At 45.2% G+C, this 24,913-nt stretch overlaps 1 long non-coding RNA gene across 3 annotated transcripts in view; it reads right to left on the minus strand.

Moving 5' to 3' along the window:
* The window catches only part of LOC143843918 (uncharacterized), a 243,126-nt gene that overhangs the window by 55,054 nt on the left and 163,159 nt on the right, over positions 1-24,913 (minus strand). For all 3 annotated transcript variants that reach the window (XR_013233739.1, XR_013233740.1, XR_013233742.1), the window contains one exon: positions 289-344. This is a non-coding gene — a long non-coding RNA (uncharacterized LOC143843918). The remainder of the gene's footprint in view (positions 1-288; positions 345-24,913) is intronic.

Here is a 24,913-nt window from a genome sequence, read left to right on the forward strand (position 1 = left end):
CCTGACGTAAAGAGGTGGGTTTATTTTCCACTGAAATCACTGGATTCTAACTACTGTGGATGAGGAACTGGAAAACTGTCATGATGAAAGATACCCAGACTTCTAGATTTCACTTTGCAATACAAGGAAGTAACAAATGGCCAGCCATTAAAACACTGAAACCACAGAACTGTTTGGGCCTCTGGAACAGTTTGTCTGAACAGCCAACCTCCCTCTGCAGATTATGAAAGACAAGTCTATATATAGCATGGTGAAATTACCACACTGGGCCAAAAACGAGAGAATTACCTTCAGCTCTTGCTCCTCATAAAAGTCCATGATCCTTCACGCACGTTACTCCCCAGCTAAAAGAGAAGAAAAGGAAAAATCAAACAAATAAATTGAAAGAGCAGTTCTGCTGATGACCAAGCTTGAGGTCCAAGCAGGATCATAAGCCTGCCCTGTAATTGACCAATGCACAGCTAGATCCCCTCTGCTGGATCCCCCCTTAAACCGGCAAAAGCAATGAATAAGCGAGGCTTCTTCTGCTGAAGTCCCTCCACAAGCAATTCAGAAGTGCTCAACAGTAAAACAGAGCTCCCTTCTGCAATTGTCTTTAAAGTTTCCGAGCACAATACAGCCCCCTGTTCGACACTGCCCGTAATTTTGGCCAGAAATTGCACCCATCGGGGGAGGGGGGAATTATGTTTTTACTTGAAGAGCGTGTAAACAATTAAGCACCAACTCCTACGCCAGCGAAAAAGGTCTTTCTGAAACATCGGATGAACAAATATTCGTTGCTACTGGTGTTTTCGGGTTTTTAAAAAACAGTTTTTAAAGGGAAAGGGGCTTTTCGGGAGTATGGACACAACAGTTCATTGGCTGTTCTGTTTGATTGACAGCCAGGGGCAGGAAGAAGCGCCAAAAATATTGCCTCCTTTGTTGCGATTCCGGCGAGACTGGAAACTTGTGGGTAACGAAAACAGCGCAGAGAATAGTGATAAAAATTTTTTCCCATTAACGTATTAATATACCTTAGAGCAGGGGTAGTCAACCTGTGGTCCTCCAGATGTCCATGGACTACAATTCCCATGAGCCCCTGCCAGAATTTGCTGGCAGGGGCTCATGGGAATTGTAGCCCATGAACATCTGGAGGACCACAGGTTGACTACCCCTGTCTTAGAGTACCCTAAACATCGTAGAACGTTTGTTCTAGCTTGGTTCAATGCCCTACCACCTGTTCAGATAGAAAAGAGGTATGCAGCTTATGCCTTCAGCTGCTTGTTTATGTCCATGTCAGTCGGGAATGGTGGAATCCATTGATCATGAGCTCCTATATTGCCAATTTTATTCGCACCCAATATATTTTGCCAATCTTGTCTAAATTCCCAGGCAGAAGAGACCCCTTCTGTACTTGTCTTCTGGCTGATAGCTCTACCAAAATTACTTTTGATGCAGCAAAACGTTGTGCAGCGGCTTGCTCCATAAAGCAGAAGAAACGGACTGATTTCTAGTAAACACTGTTTTATGTACGGATTTATATTTAAAGGATATTAATAGTTTTATAATTTGTTATGTGAATGACAGCTGTGTATTTTGGGATGTGTCTATATGCTGATCTTGGATTGTCGTAAAGCAGTTGACTGACTGGAAGGCCCGTGCATCGGCAGCTGTTTTGGCCCTTTGCAGGCACCTGCAGCAGACCCTGCTCTCTTGTCCTGGGCTTTCAGCAGCTCACCCCTACCTATTTACCAGCTGAAACTTCTTTCAGGCAAGGAGATGCAGGGGCTTCATTTCTGTTTTTAAGTCTGAAGTTGAAAGAACATGAGTGGGGCTAGGATTGCCAGGTCCTCCCTAACCACCGGTGGGGGTGGGGGTGGGCGTGGGAGGGAGATTTGGCAGCTCCAGGTTGAGAAACTCCCAGAGATTTGAGGATGGAGCCTGGGGAGGACAGGGACCTCAATGGGGTACACCTTCACAGAGTCCATCCTCCAAAGTATCTGTTTTCTCCATGGGAACTGAGAAATGTAGTCTAAAGATGAGCTGTAATTCCAGGAAATTCCCAGGTCTCACCTGGAGGCTGGTATCCCTAAATGGGACTAGATTTTGTAAAAAGGTACAATCCAAGAGAGCCAGCTTGGTGAAGTGGTTAGAAGTGTGAATATGAAATTACAAAATCAGCCTTCTCTAATTTGCATCACTAACCGTGAGTGAATATCAGGAGACAGCCATCCCGTGGCGGGGCTCTGGTCCTTTCTTTCCCCTGCAAAAGTGCCTACTCATCTGCTGGATAGAGCCCTGCAGAGTTGGCAGATGAATCCTCATCCAACTTGGGAGTCAGTTTGCAGCTGAGCCAGTTTGGTGTAGTGATTAGGAGTGCTAACTTCTAATCTGGCATGCCGGGTTCGATTCTGCGCTCCCCCACATGCAGTCAGCTGGGTGACCTTGGGCTCAGCATGGCACTGATAAAGCTGTTCTGACCGAGCAGTAATCTCAGGGCTCTCTCAGCCTCAGCTCCCTCACAGGGTGTCTGTTGTGGGGAGAGGAAAGGGAAGGTGATTGTAAGACGCTTTGAGACTCCTTCGGGTAGAGAAATGCAGCATATAAGAACCAACTCTTCTTCTTCTTCAGTAATATCAGGGCTCTCTCAGCCTCACCTCCCTCACAGGGTGTCTGTTGTAGGGAGAGGAAAGGGAAGGTGATTGTAAACCACTTTGAGACTCCTTCGGGTAGAGAAAAGTAGCATATGAGAAGTTGTTGTTGTTCTTCTAACAATAACAACAACAACAACAACAACAATAAAACTAGAGCTGACTTGCATTCTAGGTAGTAGCCCTATCTTTAATTCGCTGCATAAGGAATTTATCTATCTGATCTTACGCTAACTCACAGTGCCAATATGACATCACAATACTGAGAAATCTATCCACGCAGCCTGCAAGGAGGAAATAAAGCAGTAATCCCACACTTGAATTCATCTGGAATATCCAGAATTGGATAATTTGAATGATTGCAAAATCCAACCATTGTTTATTAAAATACAGACCTTAATTTATGTGTACATCTTATTTTTACAAATAAATTTGCCCCACAACAGCCTTAGAGCTGAGTCCATATATACAGTGGGATGAGACACAAATGGAGGAGTTAGCAGAATGTTTTGAAGAATGGGAAATCATATTTTTTTCAATAGATACATATATTCAAAAGAATTCATTACATCCCTGCAAGTTAAAAACTAGCCCAGCAAGGAAAAGAATAGAACCCTGAGTGTGCTACTTTCTCATTGTTGGGAGTGTTTATAAAGAGAAACGTTTTAAAAATGGCTTGGATCCTGCGGAGTATTTTTGAGGGCAGATTTCCGTGCAACCCAATTAATAAGAAGGGAGGTACTGGCTTTTGTTATGCTGTACAGAGAGCAGCCATGCATCTGAGTAACTGACTGAACATGGGGAACAAAAGAGACAATGAAGCAACAGAGGAAGTTTCATGTTTTCTCAACTTGCCATTAACAGTACAGGAACAAGGCCTCTAGGAAAAGTGGCTGCCATTGTAAGAGGCCTTAGAGTAGAGGCAACTTGCCCATAGCCCCTTCTGATACCCTTCCTGGTACACACTGAGTGACTTGAGAAAGTGGACAAGGCCAGATATGGCCTTTGCCCCCTAGGGCTTCTCATTGGCTGTGCAGCTGAAAAAGCATGCTAGCTTGGTATGGTGGTTAGGAGAGCCAGCTTGGTGTAGTGGTTAGGAGTGTGGACTTCTAATCTGGCGAGCTGGGTTTGATTCCCTGCTCCTCCTCCACATACAACCAGCTGGGTGACCTTGGGCTCGCCATGGCACTCATAAATTTGTTCTGACCGAGCAGTGATATCAGGGCTCTCTCAGCCTCACCTACCTCCCAGGGTGTCTGTTGTGGGGAGAGGAAGGGGAAGGCGATTGTAAGCCACTTTGAGACTCCTTCAGGTAGAGAAAAATGGCATATAAGAACCAACTCTTCTTCTTCTTCTATTAAAGAGAGCTTACACCTGAAATGTTGAGGAGTTACTAGTAAAATTATATATAATTTCACTCCCTGATATTTTGTAATTGGTTCTGCCTTGGGTGATGGCCATTTTGCAGTTAAGCCCAACACCCTGGGGCAGAATCTCAGAGATGCCCACAGGCACTGAAAGGTGGTAGACCCTAGCCTTGGCATGTATAGCTAAATACTCTAAAAAACGTCAGATGTCTTAATACCCTCTGTTTCTGCATGGGATGGTGTTCTCTAGGGATGCCAGTCCCCAAGGAATCCCCTGGTTTTACAGCTCATCTTCAGGTGACAGAGAACATGGAGGAGAATGGCTGCTTTGGAGAGGGGGCCTCTCTAGCATTATACTCCACTGACGTCCCTCCCCACCCCAAATCCCGCTGACTCCCAGCTCAACTTCCAACATCTCCAGGTATTTTCCAGCCCTGAACTGGCGACCCTAATTTGCACGCCAAAGACATCTGGCATCAGAGAATGCTCCTTATTATGGGGTTTGTACTTTTAACACAAAACATCCACCCCAGGGAGATCCATTTGGCCAAATTTGTGTCAGCTGATTCTGTACCTCAGACTCACATGATCATCGCACTGTGAACTGAAACCTAAAGATCTGAACATGGACGGGTGCGCATGGGTTTCCACACACCATGACTAATGTTCCTGTGACTTTTAACAAAGTCTAACGCTGTGCACCGTTGATTTTGATGGCTTTAGAGGGGCCTTACTCTACAAGTGAACCACGGATGGTGTCAGGAAGGAACGACAGGGTTTATCTTTAGGATTCCTACACTGTTTACTGGCCTTCCCTCCTCTGATTCGTCTCACAGCAGCTTTAATTCACAGCTTTGTTCTAGAACACAGACAAGTGATGGGGGAAAGCTTCCTCTGCATAATTTCTATTTGGCAGGCTGCTGTTAAAGGCACAGGAGTGGAGTCCAGATGGTTTGGAAAAAATAAAATGAGGCCAGCCCTGTGTGTTCCTTTTAAGTGATCTGTGCTTGTAGAACATCCCTCTGAAACAATTAGTAGCTAGAGACCCTGTTTAGACTCAACGCTTATTGGGTGAATAAGAGTTCCTTTATTTTCTTTTAGAGCATCCATTTATATTTGTGTGCTTTTAAATAAACCCTCTTATTTAGATAGTTTAATGGTACAATTCTCTGGTAGACCCATTAAATTCAACAAAAGCCATTCCGGGGTCATGTAAGGCTTGCAGCTGTATTGTATCACTGTGGAAATCTTGCCTGTGGTGTGTCAACCGGCTAAATCCATGGTCCTGGGAAGAAAGAAACCCTGAAGGGAGCCACAGCTTACCAAAGAAAGCTCAGGTGTTACAAGTCCTCCTGATTCTCCAGGGGAAATCCCCATCATTGAATAATAATAGCAAATTCTACTTTATAAGTTGGTTTGTTTGAACTCTGGTGCTGAGGAAGGCTTCTGCAGATTCCACGGGCAAAAGTCACAAACAAGGAGATACTAGAGCGCATAAAGCCTGATCTATCGCCGGAAGGCAAAATCACGAAACTCCGTCTCACTTACTTTGGCCATATCATGCGATCCAACTCAATGGATGGAGCAGTTCTGCTAGGACCGGTCAGTGATAAAAGGAAACCAGGCCGACAAAGAACACAGTGGTTAGACATGATCAAAATGGACACTGGCCAGAGCATCATACAACTAAAAGGGCAAGATGGAAAAACATGGTGACAGTTGACCCATGGGATCGCCAAGACTGAAACATGACTGAATGGCTGACTTCATCATCATCACTTTATAATGGGCCTGCCCAATTTTGAAAAAGATTGGCAAACACCAAAGGAAGGACTGCCGTGTGTCATGGTGCTCACTGGTGCTACATTGGGGAACCCAGTTATGAACAATAGAGAAGATGATTTATAAGGCATAAAACAATGTAGTTAAAGCAGGTGACGTCTATTGTACTAATCGCTGTAGATTTTCAGATGTGTAGGATGTCTTACCCATTCTCCCCCCCCCCCATCCTGATTATATCATCCCGGTGCCTAGTACAAAAGAGGGAGGATAATTTATACTATCACATGATTGTTGACTCCTGGCTGTACTGTGTTTTCTGACCAAGCGAGCAATTAGTATGAAATTTAATTAGTATGAAATATGGCACTGTTTTAATTTGTCCATGTCTTACTGTTGTTGTTGTTAGGTGCGAAGACATGTCCGACCCATCGCGACCCCATGGACAATGATCCTCTAGGCCTTCCTTTCCTCTACCATTCCCCGGAGTCCATTTAAGTTTGCGCCTACTGCTTCAGTGACTCCATCCAGCCACCTCATTCTTTGTCGTCCCCTTCTTTTGCCTTTGATCACTCCCAGCATTAGGCTCTTCTCCAGGGAGATCTTCCTTCTCATAAGGTGGCCAAAGTATTTGAGTTTCATCTTCAGGATCTCGCCTTCTAAGGAGCAGTCAGGGCTGATCTCCTCTACGACTGACCGGTTTGTTCGCCTTGCAGTCCAAGGGACTCGCAAGAGTCTTCTCCAGCACCAGAGTTCAAAAGCCTCAGTTTTTTGATGCTCAGCCTTCCTAATGGTCCAACTTTCATAGCCATACATTGCAACTGGGAATACCATAGCCTTGACTAAACACACAGTGATCTTGGAGCCCAGGAAAATAAAATCTGTCACTGTCTCCATTTCTTCCCCATCTATTTGCCAGGAATTGAGAAGGCCGGATGCCATGATCTTTGTTTTCTTGATGTTGAGTTTCAAGCCAACTTTTGCACTCTCCTCCTTCACCCGCATCAACAGGCTCTTTAGTTCCTCTTCACTTTCTGCCATTAGAGTGGTATAATCTGCATATCTGAGGTTGTTGATATTTCTCCCTGCAATCTTGATCCCAATTTGTGCCTCCTCTAATCCCGTCTTTCTCATGATATGCTCCGCATCCAAGTTAAATAGGCAAGGCGACAGTATGCAGCCTTGCCGAACTCCTTTCTCAATTTTGAACCAGTCAGTGATTCCATGTTCAGTTCTCACTGTTGCTTCTTGACCTGCATATAACTTTTTCAAGAGACAAATAAGATGCTCTGGTATTCCCATCTCTTTAAGAACTTGCCACAATTTGTTGTGCTCCACACAATCAAAGGCTTTAGCATAGTCAATGAAGCAGAAGTAGATGTTCTTCTGGAACTCCCTAGCTTTCTCCATGATCCAGCGTATGTTGGGAATTTGATCTCTAATTCCTCTGCCTCTTCGAAATCCTGCCTGTACTTCTGGAAGTTCTCGGTCCACATATTGCTGGAGCCTAGCTTGTAATATTTTGAGCATAACTTTACTAGCATGAGAAATGAGTGCAATGGTGCGGTAGTTTGAACATTCTTTGCCATTGTCCTTCTTTGGGATTGGAATGTAAACTGACCTTTTCCAATCCTGTGGCCATTGTTGTGTTTTCCAATTTTGCTGGCATATTGCGTGTAGCACTTTTACTGCATCGTCCTTTAAGATTTTGAATAGTTCAACTGGAATGCTGTCACCACCACTAGCTTTATTGTTGCTCAGACTCCCTAAGGCCCATTTGACTTTACATTCCAGGATGTCTGGCTCCAGGTCAGTAACTACCCTTTTGTGGTTATCAGGGATGTTAAGCTCGCTCTTGTATAATTCTTCTGTATAATTTTGCAACCTTTTTAAAATCTCTTCTGCTTCTGTGAGGTCCCTATCATTTTGGTCCTTTATCATACCCATCTTTGCATGAAATGTTCTCTTCATATCTCCAATTTTCTTGAAAAGATCTCTGGTCCTCCCCATTCTATTGTTTTCTTCTATTTGTTTGCACTGTTAATTTAAGAAGGCATTCTTATCTCTTCTAGCTTTTCTCTGGAATTCTGCATTCATTTGGGTGTATCTTTCTCTTTCTACCTTGCCTTTCACTTCCCATCTCTCCTTAGCTATTTGTAAAGCTTCCTCAGACAGCCATTTTGATTTCTTGCATTTCTTTTTCTTTGGGATGGTTTTAGTTGCTACCTCTTGTACAATGTTGCGAACCTCCGTCCATAGTTCTTCAGGCACTCTGTCTATCAGATCTAATTCTTTAAATCTATTTGTCACCTCTACTGTGTGTTCGTCGGGGATATGATTTAGTTCATACCTGAGTGGCCTAGTGCTTTTCCCTACTTTCTTCAATTTAAGCCTAAATTTTGCAACAAGAAGTTGATGATCTGAACTACAATCAGCTCCTGGTCTTGTTTTTACTGACTGTATAGAACTTCTCCATCTTTGGCTGCAGAACACATAGTCAATCTGATTTCTGTGTTGACTGTCTGGTGATGTCCATGTGTAGAGTCGTCTCTTGGGTTGTTGGAAAAGAGTGTTTGCTATGACCATTGTATTCTCTTGACAAAATTCTACCAGCTTGTGCCCTGCTTCATTTTGTACTCCAAGGCCAAACTTGCCTGTTATCCTGGTTATCTTTTGGCTTCCTATTTTAGCATTCCAATCCCCCATGATGATAAGCACATCATTTTTTGGCGTTGCTTCTAGAAGTTGTTGTAGGGCTTCCATGTCTTACTACTTTTCTGAAATTTTAAAAATAAGTATAACTTTTAAAAATTGAATCATTGCTATAATTGTATCTGACCAGGGCTCTGAATTCTCAGGAATGAGGATTTGGGTTAGTATATGGCCTTGTCTTTGGTTGCAGACAATAATTATTAGTACGTAGCTAGCCATGAAAAACCGATTGGAACAAGCTAATATTATCCAGTAGGGCAATGAATGGTTGATTACTCTCTCTCACACACACTCATCATTTCTTGCAACGTTACTCTATTGTTGAGTGAGTGACCTTCTGATGTGCCTTTTGAGAGACATCACCTTTCATGCAGGGGAGGAGTTTTTGTGTGTCACTAACACAGGTTGGATTACTGTAACTTGCTTTATGTGGGCCTTCCCTTTTCCTGACTTGGAAATTACAATTGGTACAGAATGCAGGGGACAACATGGGTCCTTATACAGAATGGTACAGAATGCAGGGGACAACATGGGTCCTTATAAGGATCCCATGGAGAACACGTATTTGACCCATTCTCCAGTGGCTGCACTGGATCAAGTTTTGGATCAGGTTTAAGATGTTGGTTTTAGCCTTTAAGGTCTTATGCAATCTAAGACCACCTCTCTGTATACGCTCCCCAAAGAGCTCTTTGCACAGCTAATTCTTACTTACCATTGGTCCCTGGCCCTAATCAGGCATGGCTGGCTTCAGTCAGAACCAGGGCTTTTTTAGCCCTGGCTCCAGCCTTAAGAAATGAGCTGCCAGAAGAGACCAGGGCCCTTGCAGAACTCCCAAAGTCCCCAAGGCCTGCAAAATGGCATTCTTCCAACAGGCATTTAGTTGAGAGCACAAGCCCTGGAATTCTGCCCACGTAGTTCAACTCATCTGAGCCAGGCAAGAATTTAGAATTCTATTGACTGTTTGCCTTTCACATCAAGGACATGAGTGACTTATGGATGGAGTGAATGATTCAGTATGTAGATCAAAAATTTTTAACAGCTACATTTTTAGATTTTAGTTTTATATGTTTTTATATGAAAAATATGTAAGCTGGCCCGAGACCATTTTCATGGGGCAGCCTAACAGCCAAATAAGATTAAAACTGGGTTTATACATGTATATGTCCTTAACCTTCAGGTACTTAATTGAAATTGGTTTGGTTTAAGCAATTTATTCCCCCGCCCTCTGTTTTCGTTTTCAGTTGATTACAGTACAGTTCCAACATAAAGATGTCTTCCTGGTCCATTTCATTCTACTGTAGTTCTGGTCTCTATTTTAAAATGGCCTCTTGAACATTATTGTTTTGTATATTTTATCCGTGTACACACAAAGAAAATACACTTGTTTTCCCATTCACACATATTGGCAACTGGACCTAGTAAGAGAATCGTAAGTAGTACAGACTCCTTTTATACATGGTTGGAGAACATCAGAAAAGTTGTCTGACTTCCCTAATCCTGGCCCTGTAACCACATGTCTTTATAATGAAAATAAACCAATGCAGCCCAAAACTGGTTATCTGCTAAGCCTGCCAGCTTATAACCCAACTAGCTTATAAATTCCATACCAAAATTCTACCTATGAATTCTTCAATACCAAGGGAAAACGCTGCGGGGCTTCTCCTTCACGGTCCTCCCCTGTTGTGTCATCTTTCCTACCTGCTAGACACTTGGGGACAACAGGACCAGGAGAATAATGCTGGATAGACAGGGGCTGCCAACTCTGGGGTTGGAAATTTCACATCTGTGGATGGAGTCTGGGGATGGCAGGGTTTGGAGTGGGATTGTAGCTGGGTCTAATAGCATAGAGTCCACTTCCCGGAGCAACTATTTCCTCCTGTGATTCTGGTAGAGCTTCATGCCCCACCTGAATCACCTCTAGTTGATTCATGGCTACCTCATTATATCTAGGGCCTTGCATCACCAATTTCCAGGCAGTGACTTGGCAACGCTATGTAATGTGTGCCTGTGAGGTTCCCTTAAAATCCAAACAAAAATATCTCCACTATCTTTAACTGCATCCTGACACACAGACTCCTCCAGCGGTAGCATCCGTTCCTGACAGCCCGGGGGGGGGGGGGGGGAGGAACGGCCCTTCCTCGTAAAGGTGCTGAATCTCTCACTATGGGGTCATTGTGGCTCCTGAACCTGCTTGCCAGGGAAGGATCCATCCCTTCCCTCCTGGCAAGACTCTGATTCGGCTCCACTCAGCAGGAGACCTCTCTGGTCTCTTCAAGCTGGAAGAACCACTGCTCCGTTCGAAATGGAAAGTGAAGCTCTTGCGTGTCACCGCGTTTTGACCGAGTGTCACTTCCTGGAGGAAAGAGGCGGCTGGAACTAAAAGTAGCACCCGAGAGCCTTGCGCAGTGTTTCCAGAGTGATGCCGGGCTTAGCGGTTTCCAGCCACTGGCTAATGTAGCCCATGCCTCCCCCTGCCCTTGGTGAAGACAGCTCTGACTCATAAAAGCTTGTGCTGGAATAAATGCGGTAACTCTTTAAGGTGCCACTTGGTGAATTCTGCTGAATCAGATTGACACAGCTCCCCCTTGGTAACTGCACCTTGTTCTGGGACCTGCACTGAGAAACACTCAACTTCCGGGTGTTTTTAGCTTAAAAGGTAGAAAGGTTTTGGACATAGGCAATGCACAGACCATGTATCGAGAGGGAAATCTCCAAAGATCCTGGAGAGAACAGCTGGTTGCCGCTCAGTACATTTTAGAATGGCACAAAGCTGGATGATATGCTATTGAGTTTTAAGAGACCCAGATCTGCTTAGTTTCACATACAGAAAGAGGAATCTTTGCCAGGGCATCTTTGTTGTGAAGCCGACAGATGCAACAGTGATTTTTTGTTCAAATTAAATCTGGCAGCTTCATTTAGTTAACAGAGATAGAAAATTAATAGCTTAATTAATAACTATTAGAAAATTAATAGTTAAAAAAACCCACATGATCTGCTCAATCATAACATATTGAAAAGTTTTTGCTAAACCTTGATAAGCTGCTTTGGGTCCTCATAGGGAGAACGGTGGATTGACTTTTAAATTAAAATTGATCCTAAGACAGAGATGCAGCACTGGGGAGAGATCTGCATGTCTTGCTGTTAAGAAGCATAGGAACAGCAAGGAAGAGATGGGGTTCAAAGAGGAACAGAAAGCACACATAGTGTCGGTTCACACATTTGCACCCCGCTGCGGGTGATACCCAGAACTTGGTGTTTTATCAGACAGCCCTGCAGCCAGCAAATGACTGACATACACTCACAAATGGGGGTCCTAACAAAACACAAATCAGAAAGGCAGAGATGGGAAACACCCAAAGTTAAAGACTCAGGGTTACTACTTGGTGTTGGTTTTAATAGCTGCCTCAATAAGTGTTTTCTTTCCATATTAACAATCTGCCTAACCCAGAAGCAATGCTGGTCTTTCTTTATACCAATCTGTTCCCAAATTTTGGGCATAGAGGCCGGAGACAATGAGCGCACTGTAGGGCTTTTTCAACAGGGCTCCTTCAGAGAGTTGTAGCTGAAACCACAATTCAAAGCCTTGTGTGTTTCCTTGCCAAGGAAAAAAAAGAGGAAGTTTAGCCCTTGGGTTGTTATGATTAAAATATACGACCCTTCAGAAGGAGTTAATGCTCAGGGCTTGTTCTCCTTTTCCTCAGTAGCGCAGTTTTCTTATCCCTGACCCTCATGGTCACCAGCATTTCCTCCAGACATTCTTATTTAAAGAACACAAGCAAGAGAAAAGAGAAAGCAGATTCAGCCCGTTTCAGGACTCAAGTCAACATTCACCAGCATTCACCTGGAATGATCTAGGGGTAGAGGTTAAGAGCGGGGTAGAGGTTAAGAGCGGCATCTTCTAATCTTCTAATCTGGGGAGCCGCCCCCGCTCCTTTGCATGCAGCCAGCTGGGTGGCCTTGGGCTGTTAGAGCTGTTCTCACAGAGCAGTCTCAGAGCTTTCTCAGCCTCAACTATCTCCCAGGGTGTATGTTGTGGGGAGGGGAGGGAAATTGTCAGCCACTTTGAGACTCATTTGGATAGTAAAAAGCAGGGTATAAAAACCATTTTCTTGGTCCAGCTTCTTATCCATATCCAGCCTTTCTTAACTTTTTTACATTTGAGAAAGCCCTGAAACATTCTTCAAACTTGGACAAACCCCAGATGTAGCAGGATCACGCAGAATATGGTTGGGAAGCAGAGCTGTGTACATACCTACCCAGGGCTCCTCCCCTTCCAATGTTCTTCAGCCTCATCACTGGTTATTTTGGGAGGGTTGGGTGGGTCAACATGACCACATGTGGTCATATCACCCAATAAATGTTTACCAAATTTTAAAAAATATATTCAAAATTAACTCAAACCCATTTGCGAAACCCATCCAGAGCTGTCAAGAAACCCCAGGGTTTCAAGAAATCCTGGCTGAGCAAGCCTGCCCTAGGGTGGGAGCTGAGAGGTTGATAGCATCATTATTGCCCTTGATGTACCTTTATTTTATGCACCTTTCTTTTGTGTTCAGATTTTTGAAGCATTGTCAGAAACTCCCCAAGTTGTTTTGGTGCATGCCATGGGCATGGTGGCCACACAAGCCATGGGCAGCTATGCGTGTAATGCACCTCCTCCAACATTCTCAGAAATCTATCCAGGATAGGGAACTGGGAAACCAAAGGTAAGAAAGACAAGAAGTGATGGTCTCCTGGCCAGGGTGATGAGAGGAACAGGGACATAATGTGCCATCTTGAAGGCCCTCTCACCACACATGCTGCTGTTGGAGGTGGGGGAGCAGAAGGGTGACCTGGTAGGCAGAATGGAGGAGGAACAGGTTCTAGCTTCCACTGATGTGCACAAAGTAAAACTGATGTTCATGTAATAAACTGTCTTTCCAACTCGGCTTACATGGAATACAAGTTCCTCAGGATGATATCAACTGCAAAGTACCATCACAGGCTTGACCAATGTGTCAGACACATCCCACTAGGCAAGTATGTTAACTAGACAGGTGTTAGACAATCTTCCTGCTTTTGCAGTTCCCAGCCAGCCAGGAAAATCTGGCTGTTCATTGACCTCCTGTTGAGTTAATCTATATGGCTGTTGGGTTGTGTGAAAGGAGTTCAGAGGTTCTGGGGGGCGATTCCATCCCTCACACAGGGTCGTGAGCCAGAAATCTACTTTTTTAATGCAAGTGTGGTATAAAATGTATGCTGGATACTTCTAGGGTAGACAACCTGCAGGTGTTGGCTGGAGATCTCCCGGAATTACATCTGATCTCCAGGCTACAAAGGTTAGTTCTGCTAGAGTATATGGCAGCTTTGGAGGGTGGCCTCCATGGCACTGCACCCTGCTGAGGCCCCTTCCCTCCTGAAACCCCACCCTCCCTAGGCTCCACCCACCACATCTCTGGATATTTCCCAACCGGCAACCCTAGATACTTCCATGCATCCCTTCAGCAGCATTACTCATATTAATACCAGTGTTGAAAATAGGAAGTATTGAAGGCTAACAGTATAAATATCTGAATATCCACACATGTTGCACACATAGAACTGACTTATATCGAGTCAGGCCTTCAGTCTAGCAAGGTCAGCCATGCTGTCTAATCTAACTGCCAGCAGCTCTCCGATTTCTCAGGCAGAAGAGATCTTTCACCTTGCCTGCCACCTGATTCTTTTGGGTGGAGATACCGGGGATCAAACCCAGGACCTTCCGTATGCAAAGCTGGCACCGAGCTGCACACCCCTGCACTAAAATGGGCCTTTGCACTGTGTTCTATTAGTAGGATTCCACAGCTATCAATGCAATCGTCACCTTTCTTCCGTTCCAGTTCTTCACCATCACACATAAAGCAGTGCAAAATGAAGCCTCTCTCCTCAAAAGGGAAAATGGAATGGAAATTAATACAGTGCTAGGAGAGATGATGATGATCAGACTGAACCAGGCTCCGTGGTGCAACAGGGGAATTCCCATGCCCTTCCCAGCTAGCCCCTGGAGGCGAGAAAATCTCGACTGATATAAGGCGGCTGTTCTTGACGGGTGTGCATCTCAAAGCCAGGAGGGAGCATTTTCAGATTCCACCATTAAAATCGCCACAAAGGGTGCCTTGGCTCCTGTCAACCATTTGTCCCTTGGATGGAAAGCTACCACTGAGGACAGCATGTCCAGCATACAGGACTTGCCACCAGACGGTGTCCTTCATAAGAAAGCTCCTCTCAGCTTGGGCTGCTAACAATTCCGGGGCGAGGCGAGGAGAACATCTGTCTCCATTGGAATGACAGTGTTTGTCCCCCATATTATTCTACCTGTCATGTCCTCTTCAGGCTCCAAAAGGATCCCTGTCTCATACATCATTATTTCCCACAAAGGTTGAAAACCCCCTGAGGAGGGCACTGTCCCACCCTCGATGCCCGAGGACCTTGAGACACAGTGACAGGAGGCGGCTCCTTGGGGCAGGCGGGCCATCTGCATGCTAATGGAAGCCTCTGCCAGGAAGAGCTGGCTGCTCTAAGGGAAAGGGAAGCTTGTACAGACGTCGCAGCCAAAGCATTGTTGTTGTTTTAGGCTCAGAAAAACGCTAAAATGTAGCGGAGTGCGCATCTACTGGAAATGTAAGATCCTCAGAGGATCTCTGGCAATGGGAAAACAAACCAACTTGGGTTTTTAGACAAAGGAGGGGCATTTTCTTTTATTCCTTGATTATAATCTGGTTAAACACTAGGGATGCAAGCACGGCTGGTTTATACAGGTAGCACATGCTACGGGCCTTGCTCTTCCAGGAGCCCTACAAGGTGTCTTCCCATCCCATGGATCAGGACTGTAGCCTCTCTTGTCCCCCTGCCTTTTCCTTCTTTTCCCACTTTCTGCCTCCAATCTGGCTGCTCCTGCTGCAGTTTGTATTCTTCTAGGGCCCCACCAATCCTTAAACTGGCCCTGCTGCTATGGGCTCCACAAATCCTGAAACCAAGTTCCCAGGTGGGACTTGGGTATCCCCCAGAATTACAGGCCCTCTCCAGACTAAAGAGATCAGTTCCCCTGGAGAAAAGGGCTGCTTTGGAGGGTGGACAACAGAGGATTACACAGCACTGAGGAATCTCCCCAACCCATATCCTGCCCACTCCCTGCTCCACCCTCAAAATCTCCAGGTATTTCCCAACCCAGAACTGGCAACCCTATTAGACACAGGCTGCTTGAATTTGGTTGACAACACTGATAGTGAACTGGATGCTTCTCCTGACACCTAGGTCACTGGGTGGCAAAGCTGATTCACACAGAAAGCTTACAGCAGCCTTTCTCAACTGTTTCATCCTTGAGAAACCCCTGAAACATTCTTCAGGCTTTGAGAAACCCCAGAAGTGGCGTGATCGTGCAGAATATGCCTGGGAAGCATCGCTATGTATGCACACACCCAGGGCTCCAACCTGCTTCCCAAACATATTCTGTCCGTTTCCGCAACTTCCAGGGTTTCTTGAATCCAGGAGAATGTTTCAGGGGTTTCCCGATCGTAGAAACGCTGAGAAAGGCCGTCCTAACTGCACATCTCCTCCAATGCTCCCCGCAGGACATTGCCCATAGTCTGTTCAATGCACACTACTGGTCTGGTATATGGTGACAGTGGGCTGCGATGGGAGGGGAGAGGCAGGATAATTTCCTTCTGTGGACAGAATATTTAGCCTGGATCCCATCTTCTGGCACCAATCTAGTCGCGGCCACATAGGTGCTGGGGGTCCAGGGTCAGGATGTGGCCAAAAAATCCATATTGGCCTTCAAAAGCACACCTAGCCAGTTCAGCAAGGTTTAAGGGGGCATCGCAAAGAGGGTGCGCATCCAGATATACATTAAATGTTTCTCAATTCCGCCTGTTTTTCCAATTTGGAGTGCCTTCTAATTTGTAATTTGTGCATTTTTAATCTGTGTTTTAGTTTTGTTAATTGGACTGGTCTGTTTTGTGTCCTCCCAGCCCCATCGCTACATTGCTGGCTGCCTTGAGTATGGGGAGACAAAGCTGGGTAGAAAGGTTTAAAATAAACAAGTAGATCTCTGTTGCGTAAATGGGACAAATCTTACTAGATAGCCCAAGACTGTGAAACTGTTGGGGCCAATGGCTAGAAAAATTCAAAACTTGTCAGTACTTTCTAGCAGAATAAACCACTTGACGAACTACTTTCTTTCACTCTCTGACACGGCAAACCTCCAGACTGAGAGTCTCACCCAACTCGAACGGGGACAACCAAACTCTGCAAAATCAACATTATGGGTTTTCTGCATTAACTTGAATTGTCATTGCTCTCTGAGCACCAGGTTGCTTTTGAAAAGAGTAGACATTAGGAAATCTGTTATCTCTTGAAGTCCTTTAAGTCTGTTATATAAATACCTAATTACGGGCTCTTTCAGCTGGGTATAATTTACTTGCTAGTTTATAACAGCTGCACTGGAGCTATTATGGTTTATCATTTAAACACCTAATTAGGGGGTTCTTAATTAATGGATCCTTCAGTCAAAAGATCGTTGGCAGCCCCTGCAAGTTGGTATTCAGTGCTGAAAGTACAGAAATGCTGAAGGGGGGGCACATTGCTTATCACTAAAAGCCTTCTTCCTCCCCCCCCATCCAGTGTATCATTGGCTAAACCTATTTATACTCCCCCCCATTGTATTATTTAGACTCCCCTGACACACCCACTGTATCATTGGTTAAATACATTTATACCTGCAAAGCCCATATCTAAATTCACAAACTAAGGCTTTCTCTATGCAAATTCTAGATGTTGGCTCTGCACAGAGAAATGGCCTGAAGAAGTGGGATATATCCTGATGTCAAACTTTGAAGACCATATAAATCTTTTTTGCCAGCTGTCAGTTCGACAGCTGTGTACAAAGAATTTTTGTGCACATCAATAACTGTCAGTCCCCACTCAGAAAGCCAAATGCATCCTCTGATGAGATGTCTATGCCAGATTCCAATGCAGCCTCTATTACTACTATATGGAGGATGCCCCATACTCTAGCAGAGCTAATAACTACAACCAGGGAGGCACGGTTGGAATGGTGACCTACAGGGGGACCCAACCAAGCCAGAAGCCCCACCTCTCCAACTGTTCTACCTGAGTACCCTCAAAAAACAGACTCCAAATACAAGCATGGGCCCTTTAAGAAACACTCCTTAGGCTAATAGGGCTTTATGGGCCTGCTCCTCTATTGATTCAGCTTGTGTCTGTCTTCTGTTGGTAAAAGTTGTCAGCCTTTCACCTAAGCGGACTTCTGCAGCTCTCACCAGCCCACCCAGCTCTGCAGCACAAAGCAGACCGTCCCTGTCCGCTGTGACCCCTCCCCCAAGGAGCCTCCTTCTGACACAGCTCAGATCTCCCCAGAGAAAATGGAGCAAACGCAAAGAAATGCAGTCACAGATGTGTAGTATGTAGCCGTCACAACGAAGCCCAGGGCTCCACAAGTACAGGTGTCAGATTCTCACCAGCAAACCCGAATCTGTTTCCTAGCGATGGCCTGACCACTCCCGACATGGTGTCTGAGACAGTGCTACCCCTTTCCTGGAGTTCTCTGCATGTACTGGACCATTTGGAGGGCAAAGTCTCTCCGGCTGCAGGCACAGGGGAGGGAAGTGGTCAGCCTCTCATCTCATGCAGGGGTTTTGCAAGCACTTGCCTCTAAGCACTTAGAGGCATCCTGCTTACTGCTTTTGAGAGCGTACCAAGCATGGCAGGCATGCATGGAGCGTGGAACCAATCCCGCCTCAATTCCCGGAGGACTTGCAGATGTGACCCCTGTCATTTTCTCATTTTGTGCCAGTCCTTGAAGGAGCACAGAGCAATTCTCATGGCTTCTTTGGGGATCAAAATCCCAGGGAGAAGCAGGGTTGACAATCAACAGATGGCTGCTCTCACCCATTATCACAATTGAGCCCTAGGAGATCAGTTTGCCTGGAGAAAATGGCTGCTTTGGAAGGTGGACTCTAAGGCATTCTACCCCATTGAAGTCCCTCCCCAAACCCTGCCCTCCTCTGGCCCCATCGCCCGAATCTCCAGGTATTTCCCAACCCAGGGCTCGCAACCCTAGGGAGAAACGAGAAAGTTGCCTTCTCTCCAGTTCCCAAGTCCTCAGGGTAGAGGTGGGAGACGATTGCAAAACCTGGCTGATTTCAAAGGCCAACCAAAAAGTGTGGCACTGGTGTGACAGACAATGACAAAGAAGAGCTTTATTTCTGTACCCTGCTTTTTGCTACACGAAGGTGTCTCAGAGTGACTTACAATCACCTACCTTTCCTCTCCCCACAACATACAGTGAGATAGGTGGGGCTGAGGGAGCTCTGAGAGAACTGGGAGTGGCCCCAGGTCACCCAGCTGAGTGTATGTGGAAGAGGAGTCGGGGATAAAACCCAGTTCTGCAGATCAGTGGCTGCCGCTCTTAACCACTACACCACGCTGGCTTTTGAATGATTGGAAAGGAGCATGTTTCTGTTTTGAATTATTATTTCCATAATCTGTTACCCGCTCCCGTGGGAGCGGTAAAAATAAAGCAGGAAGGGCATTGTGGGTGGAGAAAGGGGCGGGGCGAGTCCGGGATACAAACTTGAAGGGGCCGGTCAGGAGTCGCGAAGCACGCAGATTTGTTGGGGAGGGGGGCGGCCAGGCCAGGCTTCAGCGTGAGGCTTGGAGCAGGCGATGAAGCAGGCCTGCTCCGAGCCCCGTGCTGAAGCCAGGAGCTCAGGGGGGAAGGGGTCGGGCGGAGCAGGCTTCAGCACAGAGCTCTAGAGCTCAGGGGAGGGGGCGGGTGGGGCAGACCAGCATGGGGCTCGGAGGAGGCCCTCCGCATCCCTGCTCCAAATTCCATGCTCAAGCCGGGAGCTTGGGGACAAGGGGGACGCCTGGGGGAGGCCATAGGGGGAGGCCGCAGGGGGCCTCCCACACCCACCCACTGCCCGCTAGTGCCCGCAGTATTTTGGATACAGCGGGCTTAATTTCTAGTAATAAAATAATGCATGTTAACCAAGCGGTGAAACTCACTTCCTAAAACAGAAAGACAAAAAACCATGCCAGATCAATGGTGCTGTCAGTCACCTAGAGGGCTCAAAGGTAAGTTCCTAAAAGCGCAGTTCTGTTTCACGCAGAAACAACAGCAGCCGAGCCACATAATAAGGGCTAAGTACATGGCTCCCAAGCAGCACATCAAAAATCTATTTGCATCATTATAGAGGCTTATTTCACAGCACTGCCACCAAACAGTAAACACTGTGAGAGGTGGTTACAGGTATTCATATATCACAAAGTATTCGTTCAGATAAATACACAAGAAATTGGGAATTTAAATAGTACCAATGAACCGAGAAAGGGTTCTTTTGAATCATCTACCAGGTTTGCATACGGAACAAACACCCATAATATTCCACATGCTGACATTAGCAAGAATAAACTTTGCTAAATGTTGGAGGGGAAAGTATTCTCCTGGGATAATTACTTGGCTTAACAGCAGTAGGGAAACAGGTCTATTTTAATAAATCAGCTTATCTGCAAAAGGAGAAGGATACTGGGAATTTGGAGGAGATACGGTCACAGAGTATCTTGAGAACGAGAAGTCTGCTTGCGATGCTGGGTCTTGAGGAGGAGATGGGATACATTTGATGGCGATAGAGATTCTAACGTGTGGAAGGTTTTTACGCATGAAATTCAGCATGTAAACTGCTCATCTTCGAACTTAGTATATGCCATCAAGTGCCAACAATGCCCCTCTGTTCTATACATAGGGCAAACAGGTCAAACCCTACGCCAAAGAATTAATGGACACAAGTCTGACATCAAAAACCACAAAATTGAAAATTGAACTGTAGGGGAGCATTTCAACCTTCCAGAGCATTCAATAACGGACCTGAAAGTAGCTGTGGTATTGCGAAGGAACTTCAAGAACAGGCTAGAAAGGGAGATTGCAGAAATGCAAGTTACTTCAAGAACAGGCTAAAAAGGAAGATTGCAGAAATGCAAGTTATTACAACACTCAATACTACAACATACCCAGGACTCAACAAGGACATAGGTTTTTTATCTCACTATGCATGATAACCTTGTTGAACTTGGGTATCCATATTCCTTACAACTTATTTTATTTGTGATACTGTGATAATGTGACTGTAAAGTAATGGTAATGCTATGGTATGTTGAGTTTACTCTCTGGCCTTGGGATAAGATAGTTACCGGCAATGACCTTGTAAGAATGTTTCACACTGGTATGGGAACAGATGGGGCAAGCAACATACAGTGATGTGACAGCCTTTGATCACTTTCACAGACAGTTTTATTTCTCCCAAGTTTGTGTGAATAACAACTGAATTTCAAGGGGATTGATTGGCTGTTTTGGCAAAGAATTATCATTGGCTGTATTTGGATGTGTGACACAGCTTACTAATGTAACAGAATTAATTTTTGCTATATATTCCCACGATCACGTAAGGAGTTCTTAGTCTGACGAAGAGTGCTTGCACTCGAAAGCTCACGCCCTGAATAAATCTTTGTTGGTCTTAAAGGTACCAGTGGACTCTGCTTCTATTGTGATCTTGGTCTGTTAGTTGACGTCACATTGGAATATTACACCGGTATTTTGCAGTGAGAGTTTTATAATGTAGTGACTTTTCCTGTTCAATTTGATGAGTTCTAACTTGTTTCTTTTTTTATGGAATAATTTTTACATTATAAAAAAAGAAACTGACAATTTAAAAATCCAGTAATTTACTGAGAAAGGCTGTTAACTTCATAGTAATCGGCAAAGAGAAGCCGATGGACGAGGGGTGTCGGCTCTACTCCTGTTCTGCAGTTTAATTCTTCTAGGCCATCCGCTCACATTTTAATCACAACATCAATAGCTGAGCAAAACGTTCTAAGGCACAGTCTGCTGCAAACGTCACAGTCATGATGTAGATAGGTTTCTCTGTGTTATTCTGGAGCTAAGCCCTCAGGTCCGTTCCATCGTCCCAGAAACTGCTAAACGGTGTGGGGAAAGTAAAGGCATGCTCACCACAGAGAAGGCAGGGCATATTCTCAATTGTTACTATTTCAAATTACTTTAAAGCCTAATGGGGATTATATTTTCTGGTGTTGATGTCAACTCTGTCCAGCCTCCTCTTCTTCCTCCGCATCCTTCCTTCCTTTTCTTCATATTCAGGTCTGGACCAAAACCCGCTCCTCTAGCAGCCCACATACCTGCCAATGTCAACGTTCATTTCTAATTTCTGGGGAGTGCAATTCTACAATCACTCTTGCTATAACAAGTGACTTGGTCCCGAGGAAATCGTACCCGTCTCTACGCAGAGAATGGTGACCGTGCTCAAAGAGCATAAAAAATGGATGGAGTTTAACTTTTTATGGATTTATGAACTTTTAGCCATCCTTTTAAACTAGCGATGAATTTACGGCTGCAACATTTTGTGGTCTTTTGAGCTTTCTTACCAAATGGGTATTTTCTAGGAAATAGTTTTTTTGGTTCTCATTTATATAACTCACCCCTGCTGTCTGCTCTGGTTCTTTCTTCCCCATCCCAATTCATTGTGAGGGGTGGGAGGCTGTAAGCATCACGTTGTTTTAAAAGTCAGTCCTCTAGTAAAACTCAGGCAATTACATCCTAATTTCTACACTGCTGGAATTCACAAACAAATGAAAGCATCACATTGGACAGGCAATTCAGAATGCAAAGTCCATAGTCTAAATTCAGTGGAGCAACAGGGGGGATTTTATTTATGAATTTAAAACACTGATACCCTGCTTTTCTCCCCTGTATAGATTCAAAAAGTGGCTTACATTGTTCTCCTCTTCATTTTATCCTCAAAACAACCCAGTGAAGCGGCCAAATAAACTTTGAAACCAGCAGCACCTTTAAATCCAACCAAGATTTATTCCAGAATTAAGCTTCCGTGTGCAAGCACACCTGAACGTGTGAGATAGAGTGGAAGAGGACGACTAGCCCAAGGTCACCCAAAAAGGTTCTGTGGCCCAAGTTGGTATTTGAACCCAGGTCTTTCAGACCCTAGTCCAGCCTGTCTCAACTTTTTTACCTTTGAGAACCCCCTGAAACATTGTTCAGGTTTCGAGAAACCCCAGAAGTGGTACGATGGGGCAGAATATGGTTGGAAGCAGAGCTGTGGACATGCCCACCCAGGGCCCCTCCACTTCCCACCCCCTCCAGACCCATCATTGGCCACTTGGGTGAGGGTTGACATGACCATATGTGGTCGTAAAGGTAAAGGTAAAGGTATCCCCTGTGCAAGCACCGAGTCATATCTGACCCTTGGGGTGACACTCTCCAGTGTTTTCATGGCAGACTCAATACAGGGTGGTTTGTCAGTGCCTTCCCCAGTCATTACCGTTTACCCCCCAGCAAGCTGGGTACTCATTTTACCGACCTCGGAAGGACGGAAGGCTGAGTCAACCTTGAGCTGGCTGCTGGGATCGAACTCCCAAGCCTCATGGGCAGAGCTTCAGACAGCATGTTGGCTGCCACACCATCCTGCACCACAAGAGGCTCTTTATGTTGTCATATCACCTGATAAATGTTTCGCAAATTTAAAAAAATGTAAAAAAATGTATAACTCCCACCCATTTGAGAAGCCCTCCCAGGGCTGCCAAGAAGCCCCGGGTTTCATGAAACCCTGATTGAGAAAGGCTGCCCTCGTCCAACACTCTCACCTCTACACCACACTGAATTGTAGAGGCTGCAGTATTAAGTTGGGAAGGGATGAAGCGCAGATCTGATCTTTTCCTATCGATCCTGCTAGTAAATTCAAGGCTTGGAAAGGCTATATGTAAGAATACAAGGCAACTGTGGGATACATGTTTGGAATCGTCGTTTCCTCCTTGAAAAATCAGTTGACTATGCTTGAGATGGTCCGAATTGGGGCCTGTCAGCCCAGATGACCTTGCTTTTAAATGATGCAGTGACAGAGCCGTGAGCTTTTATTTGCTTCCAGGTAATATAAATCAGCTATTGGAAATCTGTATCATTAACGCTATTGCTTCCCTGTGAGAAATGGCTTTCCCTAATGGATTAGTGGACCAGGCTGATCAATACTCTGATCCAAGCTAGTTATAAGAGTGACAGATGTAGGTATTTTGTCCTCGGAGCTTTAGGTTCTATACACCGTGGAAATAATCATGTTCTCCAGAGATCCACATAGTGATGAGTCTCAACGTTCTCCGAGTGGGGCGCTGGACATTCCAAATGCTTACAATACATGAAATCTGTAATTTTGACAATAACCCAGTAAAGGAGTCCGCAGCTACAGACAGGCCATCCTTTGTAACGCTGGTGACTAGCCTTGCTAATAAATAGTCCAGAGGAATCAGTTGTTTCATCGAAGGGAGCTAAGGAGGGTCTCCAGAGAGCTGGGAGTCTCTCTCTGGCTTCTGGAATGCAGTGCCCCGAAAGAAGACGAAAGAAGGCGATGAAGCTGAGAGTGTGAGGCAGAAAATAGCTGGAGCAAGCCTGCAAAGTGAACGGCAGAAGCAAGAACTGCGGGTTGAAGTAGAGTGAGATGACATGCGGTGTGGCTTGGAGGTACTGCAACCATGGCTCGTTCCACAGATGTTGGATAACGCCCTTCCAGTGAGCTTTTGCAGGTGGATTTTCCTGCCTGCAACAGGAAAATCTGTTTCTAAAGCACACTGAGAGTGCCAGAGATTTTACTATCCTGGCCCCCACTTGGTGGAACGAGCTCTATGAAGAGATCATGGCCCTGCCTGAACTCCCACAATTTTGGAGGGCCTGCAAAAGGGGGCGCCTCCACCAGGCATTTGGCTGAGACCGAACAAACCCAATAACATCCACTGGTCCCCCTCAGACATCCTCTCCATGGCCTGAACCAGTCTGACCTCTCTGGGGGCCTAAGTTGCCGTTCTTGTTATATTGTTGCTGATTAAGATCATTGAAATTGGGTTGGGTAATCCACTGTTGGATTATTGTTGATGTTATTTTGACCATGTTATATGTTTAGGTCGTTCCACGTATCACCCTGCGACATTATATCTAAACCGCCATGAGCCATATGGAAGGGTGGTATAAAAACCTAATAAATAAATAAAATTAAAAAAAAAAGATCCAACATGTGCAGAATACATATTGTTTCCACTAAGCTATGTTTCTACATTTCTGAAAGGTAAATCTTAGGCAACAGGTGGATCCTACCAGCTTTCCCAGTGGTGCAAATGGGGATGGGATTCCATTTGATCCCCCTTCCCGAAGACTGTATTGGTGACTATGGGACCCATGTGAACAGGAAGCCACATTCCAAACAATTGGAAGGATTTTCATTTTTTATTTCATTCATTTATACCCCACCTTTCTCCCCAGTGGGGAGACCCAAGAAAGCTTACATTGTCCCCTCTCCTCCATTATTCTGACAACAA

Source organism: Paroedura picta, chromosome 8, assembly GCF_049243985.1.
Source record: "Paroedura picta isolate Pp20150507F chromosome 8, Ppicta_v3.0, whole genome shotgun sequence".
Lineage (NCBI taxonomy): Eukaryota > Metazoa > Chordata > Lepidosauria > Squamata > Gekkonidae > Paroedura > Paroedura picta.